Raw genomic sequence first — 11,599 nt, forward strand, 5'->3', positions numbered from 1 at the left:
CCTTTGTGCTATTCATCCAGAAAAAAAAATATCAGTGATGTATGTTAACCTCTGAAGGGAGGAATATTTAATCTAAGTTGAAAGTCGAATCAAGGTTTAACTCTTACTGGAAAAGTTGGAGGTGTCTTTTTCTGCCTTGCTGTGAGCAGAGGGAGAGGATGTTGGTAATATCCCATTCAGCTGTGGTGTATTTTGCACGGTTTCTCAAGGCTAGCCTGTTTGGGTTGTGACCAGGACTGATACAAATTTGAGATCAGAATTGTAACCTCTTATTTCTTGCTTGGACATCCTTTTGTCAACTCTTCTTTTGAGCTCATGGCTCCCAGAAAATTGCAGGCCTAACTGGCAGCAGGCTGAACTCTTGCAGCTCCAGCATGGCAGTTGGAAGTGCCAGCACTTGATGTTTCTAATGAGATGACTCTGGAAGAGCCTGTTCCAAGACTGGTGGTGATCCCTGCGACTGCAGCGTGCAGGAGGGGTTTACCCTGTGGGTGAACCTGGGCTGTGGAAAAGAGAGGAGATTGTTTGATAAATCTGTCCTGTTTTGTTACTAAAGTCACCAGGTGAGCAGTGGACGGGGAGCAAAATGAAGGGTTGGTCCTGGTGCTGAAGCAGCTGCATCCTTCATCGGAAGCCAGATCCTGCTCTTGCTTCTGCTGAGGAGGTCCTGTGTGAAGCTAGAAAGGTCACCCCAGAAAAGCCTTTGCACACTTGTGAGAAGACTCATTATCTCCTTGGTGTCGCCCTTGTCATCTTGGAAACCACTTTTGGAGGTGGTGAGTGCTTGCAGCTGCAACCACAGTCCAGGGGAATTACGCTATGAATTACAATGTCCTCTGAGAAGCCGGGTCCTAAATGTGGCTTAACAGGTCACACCGAGACAGCGGAATACTTCTGACTTGATGCCTTGACACCACATATGGAAGCAAGAATAATGACCATCTTTCCCAAACTGGTGTTAAGAAAATAAATTCCTTAAGGAGTCTTGTGACTGTGTACCTTAAATCTGTCTTCTCACCTGAAAGCAGGAAACATTCATATACTACCTTAATTAGGGTCTTAATACAGCCCCTAAGATTATTAATGCTATTTTTAAAAGCTTGCTGTAAATTTGCTTTGGGACTGTGTCATGAATAATGAGGAGAAGTAAAAAATTATGTCTGCTTACAATATAAACACATTGTTTGGCATCCTTGGATTCTAGTTAGATGAATTTTAGCCAAAAAAACAGGTATGCACTTTTAAGACTCACTGACCTGATTTACCAACTGCTGCTTTGAATTCTTGACCTCTGGAAAATGTTTAAGAATGATTTAATTTTGTAGAGCTGAGGCCAAATGGCAATTTGGGAAAATGTGGTGGCCTTTGTCATGCAGGTAATTAGAATATATAATGATTGTCCCACTAACTTTTTATATAATCAGTGAACCCAGCAGGAAGATTAGTGAGAGCAATGGGGATACCAGCTTTCTACTGCCAGTGGTCAGACTCATGTTTGACATACTGCCTTTGTGGAGAAGATCTGCTCTTGTGCAGAACTGGGTTTGTGATAGCAAATCTATTGCAGATGTCTACCAGCCCTGTGGGGCACACATGACACTTATTCCTCCTTGTCACAAGGAGTTCATAAATAGCACCATAGCTTGGGCATGCTGTAGTGTGGAAGTTGGGGGGAGGAGGAACATCCTTGATTGCAAGCCCCACAGCCAGATGTCAGGGTTGCTGCTTTGAAGCATGGGGGAGATTGACCTTTGGAGGTCTTCAGACTTTGACATGGCCAAAACTTCCCTCCCGCCCCTGCCTTCCACTGGCTTTGTTCTTTGAAACAGTTTAATCTAACAGTTGTCCTGTCAAATAATCTGGAGAAAATAGCTGGCATGGAATGGTACCACCAAATTGATTAAAGTTTGGTAAAGGTTTGTAAAAAAATGGCAACATGTTTTTAATTGAGGGAATATTGCTAATATCACTTCCAATGTTCTAGCAGGGGAGCAGGGATAGACTTTCTGAGGAAGCCACTGTAGAAAATAGGCACCTGCACTGTCCTCAGTACAAAGCTCAAACTGTCTGTCATCAGTAATTCATCTTTCTGATTTGCTGAGAGGTTCAAGGCTGGCAGTGTAAGTCCAGGCTGTATTGCCACTAATATTGGTAGGGAACAGAATATCCACAGTGCCCTCAGTGCCTTTCAAATTTCGTGCTACTTTCTTCCCCTGGTTTCTTTTGCTGCTTTCCACAGGTGGTGGTGAACCTGCCCTGCAAGAGTGACTGCGCTGCTGTGAGGGGAGGGGGAACGCTAGCCTGAATAATGCAAAACTAGGAATTATAGTGGCTGAGGTGTTACCACTGTAATTGGTACTGTGTTGTCAGGTGTAGATTCGTCAGATGAAATGGAGGGAGATGCTGACTTTTGCCTATAACCAGCTGGTAGGTGCTTCTGTGTCTTCAGGCAGGAGTGGTGTCGGCTCCTGTCCATTCCCTTTCACTTGAGTAATTAAGCAATTCATAGTGATTTGCTCTTTTTTGGTACATTTTTTACAATATTGAGATTTTGCTTTTGCTTTTTTTGTTAAACATCAATACATTTGTTTTTCAAAAACAAAGCACCTTCTGAAGAGCAATCTCCTCCCCTCATCAAACTAAAACCACTGTCACTTCAGAGGGTAGGTACAAGTTGACATAGCCCTGCTGAAAACTAGTATTCTGGAAAGCAGTGTTTGTGGGCAAGCTGTGCGTACTTATGGTCTGTAGAAACGGAGACAGGGAGACTCAGTTACAACATGTGTGCACGCTGAAGCTATGTACCTTGGTGCAGGAGCAGCAGTGGCCATGGGAGCAGGAGGAGGTACTGCTGAAGTATTGATCCATGCTGCAGATGGGTAGCTGAAAGCCAAACCTTTAGAGAGTGCTGGTGACAGACTTCAGGTTGCTGCTGGAGCAGGATTGCCTCCTGCAGAATATCCCTTAAAGTGTTGTGAGTGTAACAACACTTGAAAAGCTCTGTGGCCACAGCAGAGTGCTGGTGACTGACCATCATCCATCTGACAATACTGTCTAGAGCTTTGGGGGGTTTATTTTTTTTGTGTGTGTATTTTTTTTTGTGCAGTGACCTCTGTCAGCATGTCTCTGGAGAATATTTCTCTCTCTAGGAGACCACGGGGAGGGCAAAGGCTGGAAAATGCAAACTTTTTTAGGGGAGGCTAAGCTTGAAAAACTTCTCTGGGCAAACTGTTCCAGTGTCTCACCACCCTCACAGGAAAGAATTTCTTCCTAATATCTAATCTAAATCTGCCCTCTTTCAGTTTAAAACCGTTCCCCCTTGTCCTGTCACTACTTGCCCTTGTAAAAAGCCCCTCTCCCACTTTCCTGCCGGCCCCCTTCAGATACAGGAAGGCTGCTATGAGGTCTCCCCGGAGCCTTCTCTTCTCCAGGCTGAAGAGTCCAAACTCTCTCAGCCTGTCTTCATAGGAGAGGTGCTCCAGCCCACTGATCATCTTCATGGCCCTCCTCTGGACTCGATCCAACAGCTCCATGTCCTTCTTATGTTGGGGGCCCCAGAGCTGGACGCAGTACTGCAGGTGGGGTCTCACGAGAGCGGAGTAAAGGGGCAGAATCACCTCCCTCAACCTGCTGGCCATGCTTCTTTTGATGCAGCCCAGGATGCGGTTGGCCTTCTGGGCTGCAAGCATGCACTACCAGCTCATGTTGAGCTTCTCATCAACCATCACCCCCAAGTCCTTCGCCTCAGGGCTGCTCTCAATCCATTCTCCGCCCAGCCTGTATTTGTGCTTGGGGTTGCCCCGACCCACATGCAGGACCTTGCACTTGGCCTTGTTGAACTTCATGCGGTTCGCACAGGCCCAGCTCTCAAGCCTGTCAAGGTCCCTCTAGATGGCATCCCTTCCCTCCAGTGTGTTGACCACACCACACAGCTTGGTGTTGTCGGAAAACTTGCTGAGGGTGCACTCAATCCCACTGTCCATGTCACCGACAAAGATGTTAAACAGGACCGGTCCCAATGCCAAACCCTGAGGAACACCACTTGTCACTGGTGTTCACTTGGACATTGAGCCGATGACTGTAACTATTTGAGTGCAACCATCCAGCCAATTCTTTATCCACCAGGTGGTCCATCTGTCAAGTCCGTGTCTCTCCAATTTAGAGACAAGGATGTCGTGCAGGACAGTGTCAAATGCTTTGCACAAGTCCAGGTGGATGACATCAGTTGCTCTTCCCTTATCCACCAGCGCTGTAACCCCGTCGTAGAAGGCCACCAAATTTGTCAGACATGGTTTGCCCTTAATGAAGCCATATTGGCTGTCACCAATCACCTCCTTGATTTCCGTGTGCCTCAGTATATTTTCCAAGAGGATCTGCTCCATGATCTTGCCAGGCACAGAGGTGAGACTGACTGGCCTGTAGTTCCCTGGGTCTTCCTTTTTCCCCTTCTTGAAGATGGGGGTTATGTTTCCCCTTTTCCAGTCAGTGGGAACTTCACCAGACTGCCACAACTTCTCAAAAATGATGGATAGTGACTTAGCAACTTCATCTGCTAGTACCCTCAGGACCCGTGGATGCACCTCATCAGGTCCCATGGACTTGTGCACCTTCAGGTTCCTTAGGTGGTCTCGAACCTGATCTTCTCCTACAGTGGGCGGTTCTTCATCCTTCCAGTCCCTGCCTCTGCCTTCTGCGACTTGGGTGGTGAGGCTAGAGCACTTGCCAGTGAAGACTGGGGCAAAAAAGTCGTTCAGTACCTCAGCCTTCTCCATATCTTGGGTAACCAGGTCTCCTGTTTCATTCCGGAGAGGGCCCACATTTTCTCTAGTCTTCCTTTTATCACTGACATACCTATAGAAGCATTTCTTGTCCTTGACATCCCTGGTCAGATTTAATTCTGTCAGGGCTTTAGCTTTCCTAACCTGGTCCTCGGCTTCTCGGACAATTTCTCTGTATTCCTCCCAGGCTACTTGCCCTTGCTTCCACTCTCTGTAGGCTTCCTTCTTGTGCCTGAGTTTATCCAGAAGCTCCTTGTTCATCCATGCAGGCCTCCTGGCATTTTTGCCTGCCTATTCAATGCAATGGAAATCAAATGAGGGGATTTTGTTTGTTTTGTTTTAGTGAAGCCTAACTCAGAAAGCATTTACCTGGTGTAAGGAATACACTGTAAAGACAGCCACAGCAGTTCAGTTGCCCTGGTCTCCGGTTGCCTGAACACTTACCCAGGCTAACTCATCCCAGTGCTGTAGCCTCCTGGTGACTGTGTGGCCTCCTACCCTGGAGCCCGTGGCATGGCTTATTGGGTGCTTTGTCTTCGGTCTTGAAGAAAAAAAGATCTTGACTGATTCTGCTTCTCTGCGAGGGATTCTTCCTTTCAGGCTGTCACCCACAAATAAGCATCCTCTGCTTTTCCAGTGTACATAAAAGATTGTCTTTGCAACTTATGCTGACTCAAGGCTGTTATTCTCATAAAAAAATAAAACTGAACTTTGTAGCACATCACCTAGCCAGAAAAAATCTGAATTTAAAAAGATAATTATATGTGCACAAAGTATTGGAATAGAAAAGAGCCATTCAATTTACATAATACTACTTCCATCATTTTACCATAACTTTCCTAAATATGTTGCTGAGTTCAATTTACTTTTGAGTGATTCAGGATTACCACTGTTTTGCCTGGGAATCCTGAGCTTGAACTGGAAATTGGGAATGACCTATAGGTTGTCCCGTGCTGGTAATAAGCAAGAGGAAGCAAAGGTTAGCTAGACATCAGGAGGGAAGGTGGACGGCCTCTTTTGATCTTTCTCAAAGGTGTAATCTCTTGGCTTCTGCACCTATTTAATTTAACCTGAGTTTCACAGGAGTGTAAGTGGCCCTCTCGCCCTCCTGTTTCCCAAAATGCGATTCGAGCAGTTTGCAGGCATCTCTTCTGAGATAATGTTACTAAAGGCTGGAATTGCACGTTCCAGCAAAGCATTTCTGAAGCAAAGCATTTCTGAAGAGCCCATCTGACCACATATGCTTTTGGCTGCATATGCTTTCAGAAGCGTTGCCATAAGCTTAGTGAGAGATTAGGCGGTTTGCTACTTGATAAGGAGGACATTCCAAAAGGAAAAAAATGGATTAGAAATGCTTCAGGCAAAGGGAGAGAGGAAATGGATAGGTACTAACTAGGGACAAGTATCCAATGCTGCTGGCATATCCAAGAAAGGGGCAAAAACTCCGTGGCAGCAGGTAGCCTCAAGATGGGGAGAGAGGGAAGAGGGCAGCTGTGAGAGGGTGTCTGTGTGTGTATGACTGTGAACAAGAAGAGGAAAGTGTTGCTAGAATGAGGAGATCTTGTTCCATATTATGGAAAAGCTTACTTCTTGCGGTATATCAAAATAAATGAAGTCCCCTTAAATTCCTTAAATATACCTGAAAAAAATGAGCATTGAGATTTCCTATAGAAAATACTAATTTGTTAGCAATGTAAAATGTCTCCTCTTTTCCTTTTTTTTAATAAAGCCTTATACCATTCTAATACCAGCAATGCAACCTAATTTAAGTTAAGCCATTAAAAATAAGGCTGAACTACTGCTTTCTTGCCTTAAATAATAATAAAATAAAAAACAATAATCTTCTATGTCTGGGAGATCTCCACTCAATAGATTGTCTAGCACAGCTGTAAAATTAGCCACATTTAATTACAAACTATGGGCATGATTATAAATTGTAATGTTTGTAGCATCTGCAATGATGGCTCGATCTCTCCTTCTACATGACTTCAGGAAGCAGAGCAGATGTGTGTGTTACCACTGACATTAAAGAATGGCCCATAGGGGTTTTTTGTATCCTTTATCCATACTTTATTCCTTTTGCTAGTTGCTTCCAGTAATGTGTGCCAATATATGGAAATAAACTTTTAAGGAGAAAATATGAATGGCTGGTTAACCTTCAGCTGAGGTTTTAAAGGTAAACTTTTAAGATTTATCTATTTCTGACCAAACACTATTTATTTTTACAGTATGGTATTGTTCATTGTATTTGATGTTGCTTACCCTGATTGTTGACCCTGTGTCATGTTGGGCAGGCATTAGACACGGACCTCGCAAGTGATCTGCAGAGTCTTGTGCTGCATTTATTTAGTAAGCTGGGAATTGGTGAAATAATGTATAATAGTGGAAAAACCTAGAAAACGTAATTGGCCAAATTTCAACCTCTCTTGCAGCATGTTTGAAAGGTTAAAAAAATCCCCAAACAAACAACAACAACTGCATCTCCATTCCATCCCTCTTACTGCTCTTGTTCCCCTGAAATGCTAAAGGAGTTTTGATTGAAAACCTGTAAGAAAAATTGATTAGCAAACTAGATTTAAACCTTCACTTTTGTTTTTTCATGGTTGGCTTTGCAAGCTAATAATCTTTATTCTCTTGGGCTTGGGGCTGGTCACAAGAGCCTTCACTGAGATATTCAATTATTTAGCGTCCTTTTAAAAGAAAAAGTAATGTATGCCAGAGAGATGTAAGATCTGCTCTGATGACCATCCCTGCAGCTGGGACTTCAAAAGAACATTTTTATCAGGGTGCTTGCTCTTATGGTGCCACCATTGCAACTCTACCCAGGAGACAATGCCCATGTTTTCTCAAGGGAAGATTAATTGCTTTTGCAGGTAAGCGTTTTGAACCAAGAGCTTTGCCACCTTCCTCTCCTTACATGAGTTACTACAAAACCATTTTTCATTTTCTCATTATGTTTGACATTCTTGTTTCCCAAGAGACATTGGTCTCTTTCTGACCTCCTGGGCATACTTATTTACAGGGATAGATTTCAACATGGCATCTTACCCAGTTTTACTTTGATCTGTTCCCCTCCCCATAATCTCTGGCACAAAGGAGAACTTCATTTGAAGTACAAAGCAGTCAGACAGGAATGTAATGTAACATTCAAAAACATAGTAAATAATTGAGAGATTCCATGCAGGAGAAGTATTTTAAAATTATTTTAATCTTAAGTAATTTTGTTTGACTGTGGTGGGGAACGAGGATGGTAAGAGATGCCTCCTTAGAAGCGGTCATGCTAACCACAGCAAACAAATTATTCAGTTTGGGCATATTTCCTCAGAGCTGGGAAACCAGAATTATTGTCTCTACTTTATGGATACAGATCTCCCAGTAAATACAGTGTAGATAAAGGTGTAATTCTCTTGTAAAAACAAAACAAAAAAAAAAACAAACCAGCTTCACTAGTATGGATTTCTGTCAGGAGTCAGAAAATTGCACATGCAGCCTGACTAATGTGTGGGGTTTGGTTTTTTTTCTTTTTTTTTCTTTTCCTTCAGTATAAGACTAGGACCTAGTTGACCTGTGCTTACATCAACTTGTTTTGATTTATTTGTGACTCTGTTGGGTTTTGAAACCTACATGCTGAGTGCACAGTTCTAGGACACTGTGTCAGGCATTTGGATAAAGAGTTCAATTTGTGGTTGTTTGTGGTGATATTAGATGTTAAGAGGTTTACCCTGATGCTAGCTTCTTTGCCAAAAGCTCAGAAATCGGAGATGACCCTGTGTTTCATGTGGCTCAGCAGGCAAAACCCAAGCCTGGTTCTACCTGTCATTTCTACTTCTGTCACAGGCTCACTCAGTGGATAAAAAAAAAGGTTTCTCTGTCTGTAAAATGTGGATCAAGAAACACTTGTCTTGGAGAGAGCATGCTTCCAGCAGACTTACTCAAAATACTGTCCCGTTATTACCATGCTGGTACTTTCTGAGTGTCTGGGTGTAGGAATGTGCCAGCAGTCTCCTATGCAACCTTATCATGCATTAGCTTCTGCAATAAAAGTGCATTTCCCTTCTCTCTAGTCTTGTCCCTGAAGTATCTGCTAGTATCTCTAACTTGCATTTGTACTATCCCTTCCACAAACTGTCTTTACTGTTGCTTTTTTTTCTCCCTCTTGCCAGATCTGCCTGTATCCCACGGATCTACAGCCCTGGGATAAACAAGAGGCCAGAGCATGTGCTGAGGATACTTTGGGCCCTTCTGAGGTCAAGGACAATTTTTTTACTTGCTCAGTTTATTTTCATCCAATTTGCAAAACAATATGGGTGACAATGGACACTATCTTGGCACCCTGTCAAAAAACAACTATTAGGAAAGATGTCCCGCTTGCTATGAGGAGAACTTTCTAACTTTCAGTTGACCACAGGTGAACACAGTGTAGCCACATTGTGAAAAATCATCAGTTTTGAAATCCTATTTGTTATAAATAAATGTATATCATAGAGGGAGATTAGGGTAACTTGATGTACGTGCGTCAATCTTTGGCGCTTCTTGTAATGGCAGAGGAAGGAAGAGCTTTCCCAAAGCTGTTGAGAGAATGTGTGGCTTCATGTGGTTTGGTGGGTGTTGTTCTTCCTCTGAGCCTCCTAGAAGGGGGAATGTCTTTTCATAGGCTCTAGAGCGACTTGATCCTGCCTGGATCTAAAAGCCAGCCTTTCAAAACTGAACCATGATCACTTTCTTCTGATAAACGTGTTTGGTAACAACTTCTATGGCAAGATTCCATCACTGCTCAATTAACAAAACCAAAAGACATCTGTTAAATTTTTCTACAAAGCAAACATGTTCAATGGCTGCTGCCTTCCTGCCCCCTGTTCTGGAATCTGGCATGTGAATTCAGTGACTCCACTAAAGGGGAGACAACACTGGAGATTTAATGGTGTGACTGTTTCTTCCTTTTTTTTTTTTTTTTTGTTTGTTTGTTTGTTTTAAATATTTGTTGACAGCTGTTTTCTTTGGCGAGTGTTCTTAACACTTTGTTCCTCAACAAAGGAAGAAGCCCAAGTGTCTTCTGTATAACCACAGAGAAAGTTCACCACTTCCACTGTGTGTGGATCTTTCTCTCCCACCAGTGGCAGCAGAAGCCGTGCTAGTCTGACCCCACCATTAAGTGAGAAGGCACTTGGGTACATGTAAAGCGTCAGTGAAATAGTGGAATAGTACTTTCTGTATTTACCCAGTTGCTGTTTTACACTAATGAATGCTGCTTAGGAGAAAATGAAAATCTTTCTAATGGGATCTAAACGAGACGAGCAGCAGAAGGTAGTTTCCTGGAATGGAATTGGATCTGATTGGGATTTAACACACTCTGTTTTGCCAGAAGTGCCATAAGATTATTGAAGCATCACAACCTCATTTAGTTGCTTTGTAATCTCCTCTAATACATTTCTCTTAACCTTCATGCTGACGAGGCAGTTGTATAACAGCCGCTGAAGGCCAGACCTTGTGTTGCTTCGGTGCAGGGGAGCCTGTGCCCAGAGATCCCAGTGAGCCCAGGTGGGGATGCTGCCTGAAGCATTTTCACTCTTGAGATTATGAGGAAAGCTTGCCTTTGGACTGTGGAGAGCGTCCCTGAGCACACAGCGAGGTACCCTAAACGTTACTGTATGCTGCTATGTCTTGGTGCTGAACACTCCTGCTTTTGGGGAGCCCCATGACAATACTCTTGACAGGGGTACTGGCCAACCCTTTCTTTTTCTGTACCTAAATTTTGGTTGCATATGAAAGTCTGTGGCTGCTGTGAAGAAGGTGTTTACTGTTTTCATTAAATGTTTCCATTAAGTTAAAGGGTTTTTTTTCTCCAACAGGAGCAATCCTTGATCCAACTCTAATCAAAAGAGATTTAGGTGACAGGGAGAGCCCTTGCTGAGCTTTTTAGAGGGGTGAAACATTGTGTCATCCATGCTGCTTGCATGCACCTGTAGATCGGGGACACTTTTTGGGTGCAGCAGGGAAATACAGCTGGGGAATGCCTATCTTAAAAAAAAACCCAGCAAAGGTTTGGCTGTGACCTCATGCTCTGAGGAACTCTGATGGCTGCTTGGCTGCTTGTCCCTTGTGGGGGTTACAAGCAGAAGCTGTATGGTGAGGGGCTGGGGGGAGAGGCTCTGTCTGGATTTCAGTGGCAGGAAAGCGCTGTACTTTGGTGTGCTACTGGAATTTGTAGAGTTCAATCCCTAAGGTTACCTTTTAGGACAGTTTTCAAAGTTATCTATGTTGATTGAAAGTAGGTACGTTTTCTGCCATGTTTGTGTGGGGATTTTTGATTTGTTTTTGTGTTCTTTGCTTTTTTTTTTTTAAGTTCCATCGTGAATTAAATCAAAGCCAAAAGTATTTTCCTCGTTTTAATGTTTTAATGGGGGGATAAATGCTTCACCTGTTTAGACGCTTCAAAACTCCGCATAGTGTCTGTTTGCACCTTTAGTTGTCTCAGTAGCTTCACCCTTCTTCTCCTCTCACCCCCAGCAAACCCAGACTCTGCTTAGGCGTGCTATAGGGCTCATTTGTTAAAGCGTTTAGATTTCAGCTCCTACTGAAAAAAAAACAGCAGTTCAAAGTGGTGAAATTCCCCAGGTCATCTGTGAAAACTGCAGTCCTTGCTGGTACATACAAAGTATTTCAGGCCCCTTCTCAGTTCTGCTCCTTTGCTTCACCAGTAAGTGTAAAATAAATAACTATCTTTAGACAGAACCAAAGTACGATTTATTTTGCATTTGCTTCTTTATTCTACAACACAAGCAACATAAATAGTTTATAATAATTTTTGTTTTAAAATATTT

Source organism: Nyctibius grandis, chromosome 1 (genome assembly GCF_013368605.1).
Source record: "Nyctibius grandis isolate bNycGra1 chromosome 1, bNycGra1.pri, whole genome shotgun sequence".
Classification (NCBI taxonomy): domain Eukaryota; kingdom Metazoa; phylum Chordata; class Aves; order Nyctibiiformes; family Nyctibiidae; genus Nyctibius; species Nyctibius grandis.